Below are 20723 nucleotides of genomic sequence, written 5' to 3'. Positions count from 1 at the left end.
ATGAGACACACTTGTTCCATCCTGATAATTAACTGTTCCATCCTGATAATTAACTGTTCCATCCTGATAATTAACTGTTCCATCCTGATAATTAACTGTTCCATCCTGATAATTAACTGTTCCATCCTGATAATTAACTGTTCCATCCTGATAATTAACTGTTCCATCCTGATAATTAACTGTTCCATCCTGATAATTAACTGTTCCATCCTGATAATTAAATGTTCCATCCTGATAATCAACTGTTCCATCCTGATAATTAACTGTTCCATCCTGATAATTAACTGTTCCATCCTGATAATTAACTGTTCCATCCTGATAATTAACTGTTCCATCCTGATAATTAACTGTTCCATCCTGATAATTAACTGTTCCATCCTGATAATTAACTGTTCCATCCTGATAATTAACTGTTCCATCCTGATAATTAACTGTTCCATCCTGATAATTAACTGTTCCATCCTGATAATTAACTGTTCCATCCTGATAATTAACTGTTCCATCCTGATAATTAACTGTTCCATCCTGATAATTAACTGTTCCATCCTGATAATTAAATGTTCCATCCTGATAATCAACTGTTCCATCCTGATAATTAACTGTTCCATCCTGATAATTAACTGTTCCATCCTGATAATTAACTGTTCCATCCTGATAATTAACTGTTCCATCCTCATAATTAACTGTTCCATCCTCATAATTAACTGTTCCATCCTGATAACTAACTGTTTACCTAACTATTAACTTAATTAATTAACTAACTAACTAACCTAACCTAACCAAACCCTAAGATAACCAATACCTGACCTATCCTGGGATATCCTAACCTAGAATATCTTAATTTGACCTAATCTACGTTAATCTAACCCAGCCAATGGGTCTATGACTCACTGTACTGTCCCCCATTAGGAGGTGGTCATTCCAGAGTAGGTGATCGTTTAAGTGGACCAGTTAGACGGTGCCACTGTAGGACAGGTCGAGGGCACCTCATATAGTGGGTACTGGTGCTCTACGACCAGTCGTTCGAATTAGAGGATTAATATTTAGTAGGGAAATTAGACTACCATTACTCGAACGGTTGAACGCTGAGGCGATTAACGCAAGGGGGAGCTACGCAATTGCGTGCAGTCACCCAGTTACGCACGCAAGCAGGCACGCAAGCACGCATGCACGATACGAATGTACCTATTCCGCCCATCCTGTGGGAACCAGTAACTCGTCCGAAGGTCCCATAATAATTTTCGTGAGGGAGAGAGGGAGGGGTCACGGAATGGGAGAGGGAGGGTAAATGGAAGGGAGCCTGAAGGTAAAGGGGGGCAGGGAGGGAAAGGGGGGAGGGAGAGATGGGAGTAGAAGGATAGGGAAGTAAAAGGGGGAATAGATGATAGAGGGAGAGGAATAGGGAGGGAGGAACTTACTCATATGTGACCTCATATACTCAACGGATTTTCCAGGCGACTGAGCGTTGCTGAGCACGGTAATGATGGCTGCCTGGTGCTCAGGGGGCTCTACCAGGTGCTCAGAGGGCTCTACCAGGTGCTCAGGGAGCTCTACCAGGTGCTCAGGGGCCTCTACCAGGTGCTCAGGGGCTTCTACCAGGTGCTCATGGCTCTACCAGGTGCTCAGGGGCTTCTGTCAGGTGCTCAGGGGGCTCTACCAGGTGCTCAGGGGACTCTACCAGGTGCTCAGAACTCTCTACTAGGTGCTCTTAACCTCTCTACTCTCACTTCACCCCTACTCTCACACCTCCCTCTCTCACTCTTGTCTTTTAGCTAATTGGGTTCCAATTTTTCATCAGTGAGTTGGTAGTATTTTTGCGGCAGCAGTAAAACTGTCGATGGAAGATAAAGGCAGTAAGTTGGGGGGCGGTGCTCCCCCCGTGGTGGGGAGGGGAGAGGGGGGTGGCAGACATTAAGGGAAGGTGGTGAGGCGGGTAATTGTTCTCTTCCTCCCCTCCCCTAACTCCCCTCCCTTCCTTCCTGACTCTCTCCTTCCTTCCTTACCTCATTTCCTACTGCCCCCCTCTCTACCTCCGTGACGCCTTCCCTCTCTTCCCCTCTCTCTCCCTCCCCTGCCCTCCTCTTCCCCCCCCCCCCCCCCTTCCTATTAGTTCACCACACCCATCTCGCCCTTAATTACCCATTTCAATACTAATCACTGCCAATTACAAGCAATAATTAACAGACTTGTACGTACAGGTACGTGTGTGTGCTGGCGTGCCCCCTCTCACCTGTTGAGGCGAAGGAGGGGGCAAGGGAAGACGTGCTCTACGGTACTCTGTCGTCTGGGTGAGTATTGCTTGCCACGCTCCTCTTGATTGTTGCACAGGGAGGTGCCGAACACAAGGGGATCCAATCCCAAGCACAAAGGGATCCAATCCCAGGGACAAAGGGATCCAATCCCAAGGACAAAGGGATCCAATCCCAGGGACAAAGGGATCCAAGCCCACGCACAAAGGGATCCAATCCCATACACAAAGGGATCCAATCCCAAGCACAAAGGGATCCAATCCCAAGAACAAAGGGATCCAATCCCATACACAAAGGGGATCGAATTCCATGCACAAAGGGATCCAATCCCAAGCACAAAGGGATCCAATCCCAAGCACAAAGGGATCCAATCCCAAACACAAAGGGATCCAATCCCATGCACAAAGGGATCCAATCCCATACACAAAGGGGATCGAATTCCAAGCACAAAGGGATCCAATCCCAAGCACAATGGGATCCAATCCCAAGCACAAAGGGATCCAATCCCAAGCACAGGGATCCAATCCCAAGCATAAAGGGATCCAATCCCTAGCAGATCCAAGCACAAGGGGATCCAATCTCCAGTAGATCCACCGGTTTTATCTCGTTTTAAATGAGTGAATTCTGTCACTTGGGTGACGGGGAGTCGCGTGTTGATAACGCTTATCAGTACTATTAGTAATGTGATGTCTGAGGAAGAACATCCTGTGGGTGTCCTTGGTCAGAGGGTTCCTCAGGGTGTGTGTCTATACTTCCATGACCTATGTGAAGCACGGGTTTAGTGTTATGCTTCAGCTCTTTCGTCCCCGTCAGTCAGTTCCTCTTGACTGTCAGTAGGACGTCAGTCAGTTCCTCTTGACTGTCAGTAGGACGTCAGTCAGTTCCTCTTGACTGACAGTAGGACGTCAGTCAGTTCCTCTTGACTGTCAGTAGGACGTCAGTCAGTTCCTCTTGACTGTCAGTAGGACGTCAGTCAGTTCCTCTTGACTGTCAGTAGGACGTCAGTCAGTTCCTCTTGACTGTCAGTAGAACGTCAGTCAGTTCCTCTTGACTGTCAGTAGGACGTCTGTCAGTTCCTCTTGACTGTCAGTAGGACGTCAGTCAGTTCCTCTTGACTGTCAGTAGGACGTCAGTCAGTTCCTCTTGACTGTCAGTAGGACGTCAGTCAGTTCCTCTTGACTGTCAGTAGGACGTCAGTCAGTTCCTCTTGACTGTCAGTAGGACGTCAGTCAGTTCCTCTTGACTGTCAGTAGAACGTCAGTCAGTTCCTCTTGACTGTCAGTAGGACGTCTGTCAGTTCCTCTTGACTGTCAGTAGGACGTCAGTCAGTTCCTCTTGACTGTCAGTAGGACGTCAGTCAGTTCCTCTTGACTGTCAGTAGGACGTCAGTCAGTTCCTCTTGACTGTCAGTAGAACGTCAGTCAGTTCCTCTTGACTGTCAGTAGGACGTCTGTCAGTTCCTCTTGACTGTCAGTAGGACGTCAGTCAGTTCCTCTTGACTGTCAGTAGGACGTCAGTCAGTTCCTCTTGACTGACAGTCGGACGTCAGTCAGTTCCTCTTGACTGTCAGTAGGACGTCAGTCAGTTCCTCTTGACTGTCAGTAGGACGTCAGTCAGTTCCTCTTGACTGACAGTAGGACGTCAGTCAGTTCCTCTTGACTGTCAGTAGGACGTCAGTCAGTTCCTCTTGACTGTCAGTAGGACGTCAGTCAGTTCCTCTTGACTGTCAGTAGGACGTCAGTCAGTTCCTCTTGACTGTCAGTAGGACGTCAGTCAGTTCCTCTTGACTGTCAGTAGGACGTCAGTCAGTTCCTCTTGACTGACAGTAGGACGTCAGTCAGTTCCTCTTGACTGTCAGTAGGACGTCAGTCAGTTCCTCTTGACTGTCAGTAGGACGTCAGTCAGTTCCTCTTGACTGTCAGTAGGACGTCAGTCTTCAGGTTTCACTATGTGGACGCTCCCTGCTTGCTGACTGCTCCCGTAGGGAGTGTGAAGGCGTAGGGTGGGTTTAAGATGCTATAGAGTCGAGACGTAAGGGAATGAAGACACTATTCATTCATTTGTCTGAAAAAAGGAGGAAACAGTGAGAGAGAGAGAGAGAGAGAGAGAGAGAGAGAGAGAGAGAGAGAGAGAGAGAGAGAGAGAGAGAGAGAGAGAGAGGTAGGTAGGTAGGTAGGTAGGTAGGTAGGTAGGTAGGTAGGTAGGTAGGTAGGTAGGTAGGTAGGTAGGGAGGTAGGTGTTAACCACTACAACCTGTGGAGGCCACCACCCTCCACAACTTGTCAGTTGGAAATAGATGTAAATCTAAATAGACAAACACTACACACAAAAAACCATAGGAAGACAAGGGGGCACGTATAAAATAGGTGATTATATTCCAATTCATGAACTTTCACAGCACCAAAAATTAAGACAGAGGAACTATACACGAAAATTTAGATTTAAACAAATTTCTAGCAAATGTCCCCGCCAGATCTACATGACGACGCGATCAGGACTCCGACTGTACACACAGCAGACGAGGCCCAGTGGGACCGTCGCTAACAAGACCCCCACACGCTTTCAGGAGGGCTGGCCAGCCACCTCCTGCCAGAGGGACCTCACAGCTGCTCATTATTTAGACTGTGGACTGCCTCACCAGCTCTGGAGGGCGAGGCAGTCCACAGTCTCTCACGGAGTGGGATTACGTTGACCAGACCACACACTAGAAGGTGAAGGGACGACGACGTTTCGGTCCGTCCTGGACCATTCTTAAGTCGAGTGGGATTACCATTACAGACTAAGGTGGTGGACATTAGAGCCCAGATGATCAAGCATTTGTGTCCATATTGCGAAACCTGTTCATCTTTCGTCGATCGTGGTGGCATATCTTGAGTTGGTTATCTTGAGATGATTTCGGGGCTTAGCGTCCCCGCGGCTCGGTCCTCGACACAGGCCTCCTTTTCGTTGCACATCCCCAGGAAGCAGCCCGTGGCAGCTGTCTAACTCCCAGGTACCTATTTTACAGCTAGGAGAACAGACGCATCAGGTTAAAAGAAACTCTGCCCATTTGTTTCCGCCATCGCTGGTGATCGATCCCAAGTCCCTAGGAGATTATGAGTCCAGAGCGCTGTTCACTCAGCCACAGTCCCCCCCTGTGTGTGTGTGTGTGTTGACAAGCTGTTTGCAGTAGCACCTTTGTAATGTAATTGTTGACAGTGTTACAGAGTCTTGGGCAGGAAGAGGGGGAAGATACACATCTTTCACCGGTACTGTGTCAGTCAGTTCCTCTTGACTGACAGTAGGACGTCTGTCTTCAGGTTTCACTGTGTGGACGCTCCCTGGTTGCTCACTGGTTGCTCACTGGTTGCTCGCTAGTTGCTCCCTGGTTGCTCACTGGTTGCTCGCTGGTTGCTCACTGGTTGCTCACTGGTTGCTCACTGGTTGCTCACTGGTTGCTCACTGGTTGCTCGCTGGTTGCTCCCTGGTTGCTCACTGGTTGCTCCCTGGTTGCTCACTGGTTGCTCACTGGTTGCTCACTGGTTGCTCCCTGGTTGCTCACTGCTTGCTCCCTGGTTGCTCACTGGTTGCTCGCTGGTTGCTCACTGGTTGCTCGCTGGTTGCTCCCTGCTTGCTCACTGGTTGCTCACTGGTTGCTCCCTGGTTGCTCCCTGCTTGCTCACTGGTTGCTCACTGGTTGCTCCCTGCTTGCTCCCTGCTTGCTCACTGGTTGCTTCCTGCTTGCTCCCTGCTTGCTCACTGGTTGCTCACTGGTTGCTCACTGGTAGCTCACTGGTTGCTCCCTGCTTGCTCACTGGTTGCTCACTGGTTGCTCACTGGTTGCTCACTGGTTGCTCCCTGCTTGCTCACAGGTTGTTCACTGCTTGCTCACTGGTTGCTCACTGGTTGCTCCCTGCTTGCTCCCTGCTTGCTCACTGGTTGCTCACTTCTTGCTCCCTGGTTGCTCACTGCTTGCTCCCTGGTTGCTCACTGGTTGCTCCCTGCTTGCTCACAGGTTGCTCACTGCTTGCTCACTGCTTGCTCACTGCTTGCTCACTGCTTGTTCCCTGGTTGCTCACTGGTTGCTCACTGGTTGCTCCCTGCTTGCTCACAGGTTGCTCACTGCTTGCTCACTGCTTGCTCACTGCTTGCTCACTGCTTGCTCACTGATTGCTCACTGGTTGCTCCCTGCTTGCTCACAGGTTGCTCACTGCTTGCTCACTGCTTGCATAAACCTCTGTAAACACCTGTAATGGCTGAAGTGCATTGTGTCGGTTATTGATGTTTGTTGATAAGTAGAACTTAAAATTTTATCGTGTTTAAGATACGGGCATTTTTTCTCTCTCTGTCTCTGTCTCTCTCTGTCTCTCTCTCTCTCTCTCTCTCTCTCTCTCTCTCTTTGTCATTATTATTTGTTTTCTCTTGATAGCAAAACGGTGCTAACTTGAAAGCTAGTGATAGGAATTTGTTCTTATATGTTTATCTTATAAACATCACATTTGCCACGACTCAAACTCAAGTCTAAATTTCTCCCAGGGATAAAATGCCTCCCAAGATAGAATACAATAAGCTGCCCCTTGATATCCTCGTGAAAATCCGAGGCGAGAAATATTTTGAAAAAAAAAAAGATGGCGGGTCGTTTCTCACTCTGCGTTACGTAATTCCGGTTATTGCAGCGTAAAAGCTTCGATATTCTGAAGTGAAATTGGAACTGGGCCCGGAAAAAATGGGGTGGCGGTGATAAGTTTCTTTTGGAGGGTTATACGAGGTTCCTCGTGTTATTGAAATTTTTTTTAAATTGTGGAGGTAAGGAATCGAGAGAGAGGTAGATAGATAAGCAACAGAGTGAGGTAGATAGATAAGCAACAGAGTGAGGTAGATAGATAAGCAACAGAGAGAGGTAGATAGATAAGCAACAGAGTGAGGTAGATAGATAAGCAACAGAGTGAGGTAGATAGATAAGCAACAGAGAGAGGTAGATAGATAAGCAACAGAGTGAGGTAGATAGATAAGCAACAGAGTGAGGTAGATAGGTAAGGAACAGAGAGAGGTAGATAGGTAACCAACAGACTGAGGTAGATAGGTAACCAACAGAGTGAGGTAACAGTTAGAGGGGTGTGCAACATGATCTCTTGAGACGAGGCTGATCTGTAAAGAGCTAAACTGAGTTTACAGTTTACTCACTGTAAATTGAGCTGCGACATAGTAAAAGATTTCTTTTTACCATGTCGTAGCTCAGTCGATTAAAGCAGCAGCGTCTGGGGATGTTCTCGGACGTAGGTTCGAATCCTCGTCACGGCCCTTGTGGATTTGTTGATTGATATATTGATGAGGTATAATGAAGCATTGTCTTGAAACCTAAAATATTTTGATATTTTGTGATATCAATGGGTATAAATTGGATAAGTTTAGATTTAGGAAAGACTTGGGTAAATACTGGTTCGGTAACAGGGTTGTTGATTTGTGGAACCAATTGCCGCGTAACGTGGTGGAGGTGGGGTCCCTCGATTGTTTCAAGCGCGGGTTGGACAAGTATATGAGTGGGATTGGGGGGTTATAGATAGGGGCTGCCTCGTATGGGCCAATAGGCCTTCTGCAGTTACCTTTGTTCTTATAGATAGGAGCTGCCTCGTATGGGCCAATAGGCCTTCTGCAGTTACCTTTGTTCTTATGTTCTTATTTTACCCCAAAACGAGTCATCCATTTCAGATGTTGACCTAGAGAACATCGATTTTAAATTGAAGGCGAATAAATTTGATGATAAAATCAATTTATTCTTTTATTTGGGGCTTCATCTTCACTATTTTTGAAGATATGACGAGAACGGAAGAGAAAATTGCTTGAAGTTTTAAGCATGTTATTCCCTGAGACTTGTATCATATACTGTAGAAGGGAGGAATTATCAAGGGAAAGCACCAAGCCATTACGACTATATACAGCACTGAGAAGGGGTCAGGATAAGTATTTGGGATGGGACGGGGGGAAAGGAATGGTGCCCCAACCACTGGGAAGGGGTCAGGATAAGGATTTGGGATGGGACGGGGGAAAGGAATGGTGCCCCAACCACTTGGCGGACGGTCGGGGATTGAACGCCGACCTGCATGAAGCGAGACCGTCGCTCTACCGTCTAGCCCAAGTGGTTGGGTCGTATACTGCAGAAATTATCAAAATTACCTCCCTTGTCTCACCTCTCCTCCTCCTCCTCTCCCATCTATCCCACCTTCTCCTCCAGTATAATAGATAAATTATAAAAATAGGTACCTGGGTGTTAGTCAGCTGTCACGGGCTGCTTCCTGGGGGTGGAGGCCTGGTCGAGGACCGGGCCGCGGGGACACTGAAAACCCCCGAAATCATCTCAAGATAACCTCAAGATAACCACCCTATGCCCCTGTTACCTAGCAGTAAATAGGTACCTGGGTGTTAGTCAGTTGTCACGGGCTGCTTCCTGGGGGTGGAGGCCTGGTCGAGGACCGGGCCGCGGGGACTCTAAAAACCCCCGAAATCATCTCAAGATAACCTCAAGATACAGGTATAATAGACAGAGATCAAGATGAAAGGAGATTACACATTCTTGGCTATCCTGCTCTATATACAAGCAGGATAGCCAATCGTAAACACAGAAAGAACAGAATTATTCTTGTGTCTCATCGTTTGGGCGGCGTAAAAGCTTCGATATTCTGAAGTGAAATTGCAATTACGCTCCGAAAAAATGGAACTTTTTTTTCCATTTAAAAAAAATGGAAAAAAGTCTCAATCAAAGGTGAATGAGACATTTTTTGGTGATGTCTGGGAATCACCAGAACGCAGGTTCGAATCGAACTCCATTGCCTCGAAATGATTTTCAATATATTTACATATATTAGCAGTAGAAAATGTCCACCAGACAGTGGAAACTTGTAATTGGCAGGAAGATGTGGCTGGCACGGGACATATCTTGAGATGATCTTCTTATCTTGAGATGATTTTGGGGCTTTAGTGTCCCCGCGGCCCGGTCCTCGACTAGGCCTCCACCCCCAGGAAGCAGCCCGTGACAGCTGACTAACACCCAGGTACCTATTTTACTGCTAGGTAACAGGGGGCATAGGGTGAAAGGAACTCTGTCCATTGTTTCTCCCCGGCGCCTGGGATCGAACCCAGGATCACAGGATCACAAGTCCAGCGTGCTGTCCGCTCGGCCGACCGGCTCTCATGACACGATCTCACACTATATTGTTGAATGTCTATAGTCATTCGAGATCTGCTTGAGGTACCTGGAGCTTTGCCATTACTTTTGTTCACTGTTGTGGTCTTGATATCTTCAACTGTTGTGGACTTGTTCACTGTTGTGGTTTTAATGATAACCTCAGAATGCAGCCAATGCTCGCCAGTGTAAGTTATCACTACCACAGTGGCTGCCTGTTTGACTTGATATCCTGCGAGATGGGGTATTTTTAACATCATGTATCGCTTGATATATGCCATGTAACCCCCCTCATATATAGTCTATAGGGGGGGGGGGGGTAGCTGCCTAAATGCTTTTGTTTTATGTTAAAAATTGCATGAAAGAGAGATGGTGTTGGGTGATAGGTGGTGGTGATATTATTTGTAATAGATCTGTTTTTTTTGTTAGTCTATTTCTATGGGAATTAAATGTTATTTATAAGCCATCTTTGAATCATGGAATTGTTTCAAAGCATTTTTTTTTTAAACAATCCCATGTGACTCATAATTTTGTTGGTGGGTCCTAAGCTGCCGTGTGAAGGGTGAGGGAGGGAGGGGGGGGGGGGGGGTGAGGGGTGAGGGAGGGGTGGGGGGTGGTTTGTGGGTGTGGGGGGGGAGGAGCAGGTGGTGATGTGTTTTTGCTACTCTAGTCAAGTCACGTGATCTGCCACTGGTGGGGGGAAGGGGGGGGGTAGGGATCTCCTGGGAGTAGTAGCGGAAAGCCTCGTGAGGGGGGGGAGGGGGGGAGTTGATTGAGAGGTTTGCATGGTTGGGAAGGGTGGTGTTTGTGGGGGGGGGGGGGAAGGGGGAGGGAGGAGGGGAAGTTATAACGTGGTTGGGGGGAAGGATTTAATTAAGTGTGTTAATCCCTTTGGCGTCGTGAGAATGTTGCAAAGGGGGATTGATAGGGGGGGAGGGGGGACATTACCTGGTGGTGGTGTCGTGTGGGAGGGGGGTAGTGTCAGTGGGAAGGGGGGGGGGGTTTCTGGGAAGGGGGAAGAGGTAAGAGAGGGGTGTGACGTGGCGAAATGGGTGATTTTGGGGTGAAAATCCCTCACCCCCCTCTCTCCCCCCTCCTTTTCACCCCCATGAGACATATTGGTCAACAGAGGGAGGGGGAAATGGCTTTGTACAGTGTGTGTGGAGGGGAGAGAGAGGACGGGGAAGGTGGGGGGGGGGAAAGGAAGGGGAATACCCCCACCCCCCATGGAATAGTGCGACGAATTGGTAATTGAGACGAATAACTGACTTGTATTAGTCAAGTAGATTCTGAATTGTATTCTGTCTCTTAATGTGTTCGTCCGAGGTGTGTGTTCTGATTGCTGTTGGGTTCTATACATAGTGTGTATCGTTTGGTTGTATACATAGTGTGGTTGTATACGTAGTGTGTACCGTTGGGTATCATACTTAGAGGGGTATCGAATGTTCGGTTGTCGTGTCGTTTGAAGTGATGTGCTCTGTGGTGAATGCGTTTGCAGTGACGTCGTTCTTGTGCGGGGGGGGGGGTATATTGATGTCATTTGCTGTGACGTGTCTGGAGTCATGTGTGTGTGTGGGGGGTTCAGATGTGCGGGGAACAGAAAGACCAGGAGGTCTTTGTGATAGAGCCGAGACGACAAAGACCAGGAGGTCTTTGTGATAGTGCCGAGACGACAAAGACCAGGAGGTCTTTGTGATAGAGCCGAGACGACAAAGACCAGGAGGTCTTTGTGATAGAGCCGAGACGACAAAGACCAGGAGGTCTTTGTGATAGTGCCGAGGCGACAAAGACCAGGAGGTCTTTGTGATAGAGCCGAGGCGACAAAGACCAGGAGGTCTTTGTGATAGAGCCGAGGCGACAAAGGCCAGGAGGTCTTTGTGATAGAGCCGAGGCGACAAAGACCAGGAGGTCTTTGTGATAGAGCCGAGGCGACAAAGACCAGGAGGTCTTTGTGATAGAGCCGATTTGACGGGTGAAAGGTCAAGGTGGATCCAGATTTTCTGGATTAAAGCCAAGAGCGCATTTGCGACACAGTGATATGGCACGCAGCTGGAGCCTGTGTGTGTGTGTGTGTGTGTGTGTGTGTTTGTGTGTCAAGGAATTAATAACTCCGGCACGAACACAATTTAAAACTTGAGTCAACAATTTCCTTCAGCTCCAAAATGGTGGTAAAAGAAAATTGGTGAACTAGACTTTTTTTTGAAAGGCGCGAGGTGGTAGTAGGAGGAGGAGAAGGAGGAGGCGAAAGAAGATGAGGAGAAGAAGAAGGGAAGAAAGGAGGCGGAGGCGAAAGTTTTGATGGTAGAAAGCCAGCAAGAATTGTGGAGATACTTACACCTATTAGTACTTGTACTCACCTAGTTGTACTCACCTAGTTGTGCTTGCGGGGGTTGAGCTCTGGCTCTTTGGTCCCGCCTCTCAACCGTCAATCAACAGGTACAACTTGTACCTGTTGATTGTACAATCAACAACTTGTCTATCAGTGACTATGGGAGGAGTGGGGTCTAGCTCTTTAGAATCCCGTCTGCTATTCTTGTTGTGTGTGTTGCGTTATAATTGAACTTTGCTGACGTTCGAATTCATTGTCGAATCTGCCATTAAGGTTGTGGATGGAGGTGGCTTCAACAACTACTTCTTCTTCTGCACATTCCACTTGTTCATTCCCCTTACAAGGAAATCTTACAAGATTTCCTTACTTTCTTCGACTAATTTTAATTTTCTTTTTCTATCTATATCCTCTAGTCCTACTTTCTTGCACTTTAAAAAGGCTGTTCTTTTCCACGTTGTCAATTTTCCTCGGTATTTTGTATGTTATGGACATGTCCCCGGTGTTTCTTTACTCCTGTAGGGTTGTGAGGTCTAGTTCCCTTAATGTTTCCTCGTAGCTCAGCCCTCTTAGCTCTGGCACCAGTCTTGCTGCAAACCTTTGTGCTTTTTCATTTTAGTTTCTTGCTTCAGGGGTGTGGATTCCAGGCCGGAGCTGCATATTCCAGTATTGGTCTGACCAATGCTATATAGTTTGCCTCGAAAGAGCCAAGGTTTAAGTTCCTAAACGACACTCTAAAATGTTCGGCAGCGTCCCATATGCCGCCGATGTTACCCTGTTTATGGTAACCCTGATTCGTAGTCCTGAGGTTCCGGGTTCGATCCCCGGTGATGGCGGAAACAAAGAGGCAAAGTTTCTTTCACCCTGATGCTCCTGTTACCTAGCAGTAAATAGGTACCTGGGAGTTAGACAGCTGTTACGGGTTGTTTCCTGGGGGGGGGGGGTGAAAAAAATAGTAGTAACAGTTGATTGACAGTTAAGAGGCGGGCCGAAAGAGCAGAGATCAACCCCCGCAAGCACAACTAGGTGAATACACACACACACACACACACACACACACACACACACACACACACACACACACACACACACACACACACACACACACACACACACACACACACACATTATTGTGTGAATGGAATGCATTAGCAAGTGATGTGGTGGAGGCAGACTCCACACACAGTTTGAAATGAAGATTTGATAGAGCTCCAATAGGCTCCAGAATCTGTACACCTGTTGATTGACGGTTGAGAGGCGGGACCAAAGAGCCAGAGCTTAACCCCCGCAAGCACAACTAGGTAATTATAACGTGGTTGGGGGGAAGGATTTAATTGTGTTAATCCCTTTGGCGTCGTGAGAATGTTGCAAAGGGGGATTGCAAAGGTGCTACACAAGTAGCATCCCATCAGAGACCTGATAAACACACACAGACTTCACACTCTGAACCTTAAATATATATTCTTTTCTTAGGTCAAATGGGGCAGTTAAGGGTCAGATTCCTCTGTTTTTAATGCAATATATTTTATTTCATGTATTATTTTTTTTTTTGCTAAATTCTTTACTTCTGGGCACTTTTAAATGTTTCAACTAAATTCATATTTTGATAAATTGTAACGCGGGTTCGATCCCAGTACATAACGTTAATATTTTCTCAATATAAGCAGTATCTTGCTTTTTTTTAAGGCAGAGATTAGTAGTTAAAAGTGAGTAAACCCCTATATGCTGGCTTGGTGAGTGACCCTATAGGCTAGGTGAGTGAGCCTATAGGCTAGGTGAGTGAGCCTATAGGCTAGGTGAGTGAGCCTATAGGCTAGGTGAGTGAGCCTATAGGCTAGGTGAGTGAGCCTATAGGCTAGGTGAGTGAGCCTATAGGCTAGGTGAATGACCCTATAGCCTAGATGAGTGACCCTATAGACTAGGTGAATGACCCTATAGCCTAGATGAGTGACCCTATAGACTAGGTGAATGACTCTATAGTCTAGGTGAGTGACCCTATAGTCTAGGTGAGTGACCCTATAGACTAGGTGAATGACCCTATAGCCTAGGTGAGTAAACATACCCTCATAGATTATCCACACACAATACAAGCGTCATAGTTTTAGATTGACAAAACCGTAAACATTTTTATCCCGCAAGGCAAAAATACACAAATATATTTTTGGATTTACGTGTTGATAAAAATGAAAGGGAAAATCAGATTTCATCAGGCCTATTGTCACTGATTTTGGGAACGAACGCAGATTCTGAATCTTTTGTGTTAAAAAAAAAACTTTTTTAACAAAAAAGATTCTTATATCAAAATATGATATATCAATATATAATATTGTATATATCAACAAAATTATCATATATCAATATGATATATCAAAAAATATCAAAATATTTATATCTAATATAATATATTTATATCAAAAAATAGTATCAAAAAGATACTTATCAAAAAGATATTGATGTTCCTGTTGCTTTTGTTGTGTTGTTTATATATATATATATATATATATATATATATATATATATATATATATATATATATATATATATATATATATATATATATATAGTAGGCATCCTTCAGTCTCGGGAGACTATGGAGTTGCGCCCTAGTTGTCAATCCTGGTGCAGCGTCTGGTGTGACTGATGAGGCCAATCCGAGAGTGGCAGTCCATCCCACACCGAGCACAAACGAAGTCCGATTCTGGTCTGTCTTCCTGGTTACCGGCTTTCCTTCTCTGTCTCTTTGCCTCCGATTCCTTGGCAAGTGACTCCTCGAACTTGGAGAGACCTCGTTGAACAGACTGCCTCCAGGCTGAACGGTCTGCAGCCAGTGTCTCCCATATAGCAAGATCGACGTCCATGGCTTTCAGGTCCCTTTTGCATACGTCTTTGTACCGTAGCTGGGGCTTGCCTACTGGACGCTTTCCCTGCCTCAGCTCTCCATACAGGAGATCCTTGGGGATCCTGCCGTCGCCCATTCGCACAACGTGCCCGAGCCAGCGCATTCGTCTCTGTTTCAGCATTGTGTACATGCTGGTGATTCTTGCTCTCCCCAAGACGTTGTTGTTTGTCACCTTGTCCTGCCAGGTGATGTCCAAGATGTGTCGAAGGCAGCGCATGTGGTAGGCATTCAGCCGTCTTTCCTGACGGGCGCGGAGTGTCCAAGACTCGCTGCCATAAAGGAGAGTGCTCAGGACACAGGATCTGTAAACCTGAATCTTAGTATACTCAGTCAGCCTATTGTTGGCCCACACTCTCTTTGTCAGTCTGGACATGGTAGTAGATGCCTTACCGATGCGTATGTTTAGCTCCGTATCAAGAGAGAGGGAGTCAGAGATTGTGGAGCCCAGGTACACGAAGTCGTGAACGACTTCCAGTTTGGAATCAGAGATGCCGATGTCAGGTGGGGAGTCCACTCCTTGTCCCATGACTTGTGTTTTCTTCAGACTGATGGTGAGTCCGAAAGCCTGAGAGGCCTCGCTGAAGCGGGTTATGAGCCGTTGGAGGTCTTCAGCTGAGTGGGCAGTGACTGCTGCGTCGTCGGCAAAGAGGAAGTCGCGCAGACACCTCAGCCGAACCTTTGTCTTGGCTCTCAGCCTGGCGAGGTTAAAGAGCTTCCCATCCGACCTGGTCCGGAGGTAAATGCCTTCCGTGACAGATCCGAAGGCGTGCCGCAGCATAACTGCGAAGAAAATCCCGAATAGGGTTTGAGCCAGTACGCAGCCCTGCTTTACTCCACTTCGGATGTCAAAGGCGCCTGATGTTAGGCCATCAAAGACCACGGTGCCCCTCATGTTCTCATGGAAAGATCTGATGATGCTGAGGAGCCTGGGTGGGCATCCGATCTTGGGGAGGATCTTGAACAGGCCATCCCTGCTGACGAGGTCGAAGGCCTTCGTCAGGTCTATGAAGGCTACAAAGAGTGGCTGCTTCTGTTCCCTGCATTTCTCCTGCAGTTGTCTGAGGGAAAAGACCATGTCGATGGTCTTCTCTCATATATATATATATATATATATATATATATATATATATATATATATATATATATATATATATATATATATATATATATATATATATATATATATATGAGACACCTCAGGCAACGTTCTTCACCTCACAACACCTTAAGAAAACAGTGAGGGGTAAAACTACTCGAGACCCAACTAATATATGCGAAAAGTTGAAGTGAGTGGAAGCCCTTTTTGTATTATATTAGCTCATCCCTTCCAAGTTTATAGTAGGGATTCACCGCATGGTTGTGTGGTGTAGTGTACCAGGGTGTATGGTTGCTTGTGGTGTACCAGAGGTGTATGGTTGCTTGTGGTGTATCACGGTGTATGGTTGTGGTATACCAGGGTGTATGGTTGGTTGTGGTGTATCACGGTGTATGGTTGTGGTATACCAGAGGTGTATGGTTGGTTGTGGTGTATCACGGTGTATGGTTGCTTGTGGTGTATCACGGTGTATGGTTGCTTGTGGTGTACCAGGGTGTATGGTTGTGGTGTACCAGAGGTGTATGGTTGGTTGTGGTGTATCACGGTGTATGGTTGTGGTGTACCAGAGGTGTATGGTTGGTTGTGGTGTATCACGGTGTATGGTTGTGGTGTACCAGAGGTGTATGGTTGGTTGTGGTGTATCACGGTGTATGGTTGTGGTGTATCACGGTGTATGGTTGTGGTGTACCAGAGGTGTATGGTTGCTTGTGGTGTACCAGGGTGTATGGTTGTGGTGTACCAGAGGTGTATGGTTGGTTGTGGTGTATCACGGTGTATGGTTGTGGTGTACCAGAGGTGTATGGTTGGTTGTGGTGTATCACGGTGTATGGTTGTGGTGTACCAGAGGTGTATGGTTGGTTGTGGTGTATCACGGTGTATGGTTGTGGTGTACCAGGGTGTATGGTTGCTTGTGGTGTACCAGAGGTGTATGGTTGCTTGTGGTGTATCACGGTGTATGGTTGTGGTATACCAGAGGTGTATGGTTGGTTGTGGTGTATCACGGTGTATGGTTGGTCGTGGTGTATCACGGTGTATGGTTGGTTGTGGTGTATCACGGTGTATGGTTGTGGTGTACCAGAGGTGTATGGTTGGTTGTGGTGTATCACGGTGTATGGTTGTGGTGTACCAGAGGTGTATGGTTGCTTGTGGTGTACCAGGGTGTATGGTTGTGGTGTACCAGAGGTGTATGGTTGGTTGTGGTGTATCACGGTGTATGGTTGTGGTATACCAGGGTGTATGGTTGGTTGTGGTGTATCACGGTGTATGGTTGTGGTGTACCAGAGGTGTATGGTTGCTTGTGGTGTATCACGGTGTATGGTTGTGGTGTACCAGAGGTGTATGGTTGCTTGTGGTGTATCACGGTGTATGGTTGTGGTGTACCAGAGGTGTATGGTTGGTTGTGGTGTATCACGGTGTATGGTTGTGGTGTACCAGAGGTGTATGGTTGGTTGTGGTGTATCACGGTGTATGGTTGTGGTATACCAGGGTGTATGGTTGGTTGTGGTGTATCACGGTGTATGGTTGTGGTGTACCAGAGGTGTATGGTTGGTTGTGGTGTATCACGGTGTATGGTTGTGGTATACCAGGGTGTATGGTTGGTTGTGGTGTATCACGGTGTATGGTTGTGGTATACCAGGGTGTATGGTTGGTTGTGGTGTATCACGGTGTATGGTTGTGGTGTACCAGAGGTGTATGGTTGGTTGTGGTGTATCACGGTGTATGGTTGTGGTGTACCAGAGGTGTATGGTTGGTTGTGGTGTATCACGGTGTATGGTTGTGGTATACCAGGGTGTATGGTTGGTTGTGGTGTATCACGGTGTATGGTTGTGGTGTACCAGAGGTGTATGGTTGGTTGTGGTGTATCACGGTGTATGGTTGTGGTGTACCAGAGGTGTATGGTTGGTTGTGGTGTATCACGGTGTATGGTTGTGGTGTACCAGAGGTGTATGGTTGGTTGTGGTGTATCACGGTGTATGGTTGTGGTGTACCAGAGGTGTATGGTTGGTTGTGGTGTATCACGGTGTATGGTTGTGGTGTACCAGAGGTGTATGGTTGGTTGTGGTGTATCACGGTGTATGGTTGTGGTGTACCAGAGGTGTATGGTTGGTTGTGGTGTATCACGGTGTATGGTTGTGGTGTACCAGAGGTGTATGGTTGGTTGTGGTGTATCACGGTGTATGGTTGTGGTGTACCAGGGTGTATGGTTGCTTGTGGTGTACCAGAGGTGTATGGTTGCTTGTGGTGTATCACGGTGTATGGTTGTGGTGTACCAGAGGTGTATGGTTGCTTGTGGTGTATCACGGTGTATGGTTGTGGTGTACCAGAGGTGTATGGTTGGTTGTGGTGTATCACGGTGTATGGTTGTGGTGTACCAGAGGTGTATGGTTGCTTGTGGTGTATCACGGTGTATGGTTGTTGTACTCACCTAGTTGTGTTTGCGGGGGTTGAGCTCTGGCTCTTTGGTCCCGCCTCTCAACCGTCAATCAACAGGTGTACAGATTCCTCAGCTTATCGGGCTCTATAGGGCTCTATAGGGCCTATCGGGCTCTTGTGTACCAGGGTGTATGGTTGTAGTGTAACAGAATTTAGGTCAGGTAAGTTAAATTAAGAACAGGTAACCACCTGTCTTTATAATCTCTTAAGACAATTGTTACATCAGCTAAGATAACCGAGAGCCTCCATTATCTGTGTATTTAATCCATCTTGATAAATAATTGTTAATTGAGAATAATTAATCAAAAGTTGTTTTGAAAACATTAGAAACAGTAAAGAACTTAATAAGTCATAACTTGGCAAACTTTCGCTGTTGGGATTTTCTATGATAATTTTTTTTGCAAAATTTTTAAAGATATGTTACAAAAATTTTTTTTAGCAAATATTCTGGCAAACTGTGTACTCAAATTTGTAATTTCTTTTAAGCAGCTCTTTAGTTCGTGTTACCATCAAGAGGACAGGTTTGGTTCGTGTTAGCACCAAGAGGACAGGTTTGGTTCGTGTTACCATCAAGAGGACAGGTTTGGTTCGTGTTAGCACCAAGAGGACAGGTTTGGTTCGTGTTAGCACCAAGAGGACAGGTTTGGTTCGTGTTACCATCAAGAGGACAGGTTTGGTTCGTGTTAGCACCAAGAGGACAGGTTTGGTTCGTGTTAGCACCAAGAGGACAGGTTTGGTTCGTGTTACCATCAAGAGGACAGGTTTGGTTCGTGTTAGCACCAAGAGGACAGGTTTGGTTCGTGTTAGCACCAAGAGGACAGGTTTGGTTCGTGTTAGCACCAAGAGGACAGGTTTGGTTCGTGTTAGCACCAAGAGGACAGGTTTGGTTCGTGTTAGCACCAAGAGGACAGGTTTGGTTCGTGTTACCATCAAGAGGACAGGTTTGGTTCGTGTTAGCACCAAGAGGACAGGTTTGGTTCGTGTTAGCACCAAGAGGACAGGTTTGGTTCGTGTTAGCACCAAGAGGACAGGTTTGGTTCGTGTTAGCACCAAGAGGACAGGTTTGGTTCGTGTTACCATCAAGAGGACAGGTTTGGATCGTGATACCACCAAGAGGACAGGTTTGGTTCGTGTTACCATCAAGAGGACAGGTTTGGTTCGTGTTACCATCAAGAGGACAGGTTTGGTTCGTGTTAGCACCAAGAGGACAGGTTTGGTTCGTGTTAGCACCAAGAGGACAGGTTTGCTTTTTCACATTCGACAGATTTTCTCGGTTGAACAAAAAAGTGAAGAAAATCGATAATTTACTTTTCTCTGTACATCTCGAGTTTGTTCTGAACTTTCATCGACTCTCTTACTTCTTCCTTGAATTTAAAAGGTGAAATTTTAGCTGGAATAATTTTATTTTTATTAGGATTGTCTGCTTACATTAACAACCCAATTGGGCTTTGTCCTCGGATGAGGAGGGGGATGGGGGAATTGCCAGGTATGTTGAAGATAGTCCTGTATAATAGCTGGATTATACTGGACTATAAGGGGGAGAGAGGTGGGGACGGATTGTGTATTTATGGTGAGGTGATTGTGTATGGTGTGATAGGGGGTGGGGTGATTGTGTTGATTAGTGAGTACTCAAAACTTTGAAAGGGTCAATCTGTGATAGTCTCGTTAACTCTTCTGCCTTACTCTCTACTAATACAATCTACCTTCTCTTTCTCTCGGATGATTTCCCCTCTCTCTCTCTCTTCTCCCCTTTTCCCCTTTGGCATGCTCCATTGATCCCATATCTCCCCATTGACGACCCATCCCTGCAGTTCCTTCCCTCCCTCTCCAACCAGCTCATAAATATGAACTTTGGGATGAACATTCTGATGTAAATGGGGTTCATATTTTACCGGGGATTTGATTTACATATGAAAGACCTCGTGAGTGGTGGTTTACAGCTTGTGTTGTTAAGGCTGTTTGCTCGTTAAGATGGGGGGTTAATTGGGGAAGAGGTGGGGCTACTGGATCAAAAAAAAAGTCCACTACGGGATCACCATAGCCCGTGCTGCTTGGAACTTTTAGTTCCAAGCAGCACATATGTTTTTACTAAATGCTCACTCAAATCTCAAGGAATCATTCGTGTATAATATTGGATTAAGACTGGATTGCATTTTTCAAAGTCGAGAAACACATCTTGGAGACCATGTACTTTTAGAGTGGAGATCGTGGGGGGCTCAAGATCCTTTTGTAGGGTCTTCGAGGGACTTAAGAACAACTAGGACATTACTGTGAGGCCCGGAGAGCGACTTAGAAAGCTTAGACTAAGTTGGATAAAGTTCTTGGAATAAAAGTAGGATTTTTTTTTGTTTGCTTGGAATTTTATCCATTTGTGAGGTTCAGTTAGAGATGGTTGGGAGAGAATGTGAAAGGATAATGATATGGATGTAACCAGGAGTAACTATGGTGATTAGAGTAGCTATGATGAACAGATGGAGTAGCTTCGGTGAACAGATGGAGTAGCTATGGTGAACAGATGGAGTAGCTTCGGTGAACAGAGGGAGTAGCTATGATGAACAGAT

This window comes from Procambarus clarkii, chromosome 76 (genome assembly GCF_040958095.1).
Source record: "Procambarus clarkii isolate CNS0578487 chromosome 76, FALCON_Pclarkii_2.0, whole genome shotgun sequence".
Lineage (NCBI taxonomy): Eukaryota > Metazoa > Arthropoda > Malacostraca > Decapoda > Cambaridae > Procambarus > Procambarus clarkii.
The sequence above is the reverse complement of the archived record's forward strand: the minus strand, read 5'-3'. Positions refer to the sequence as shown.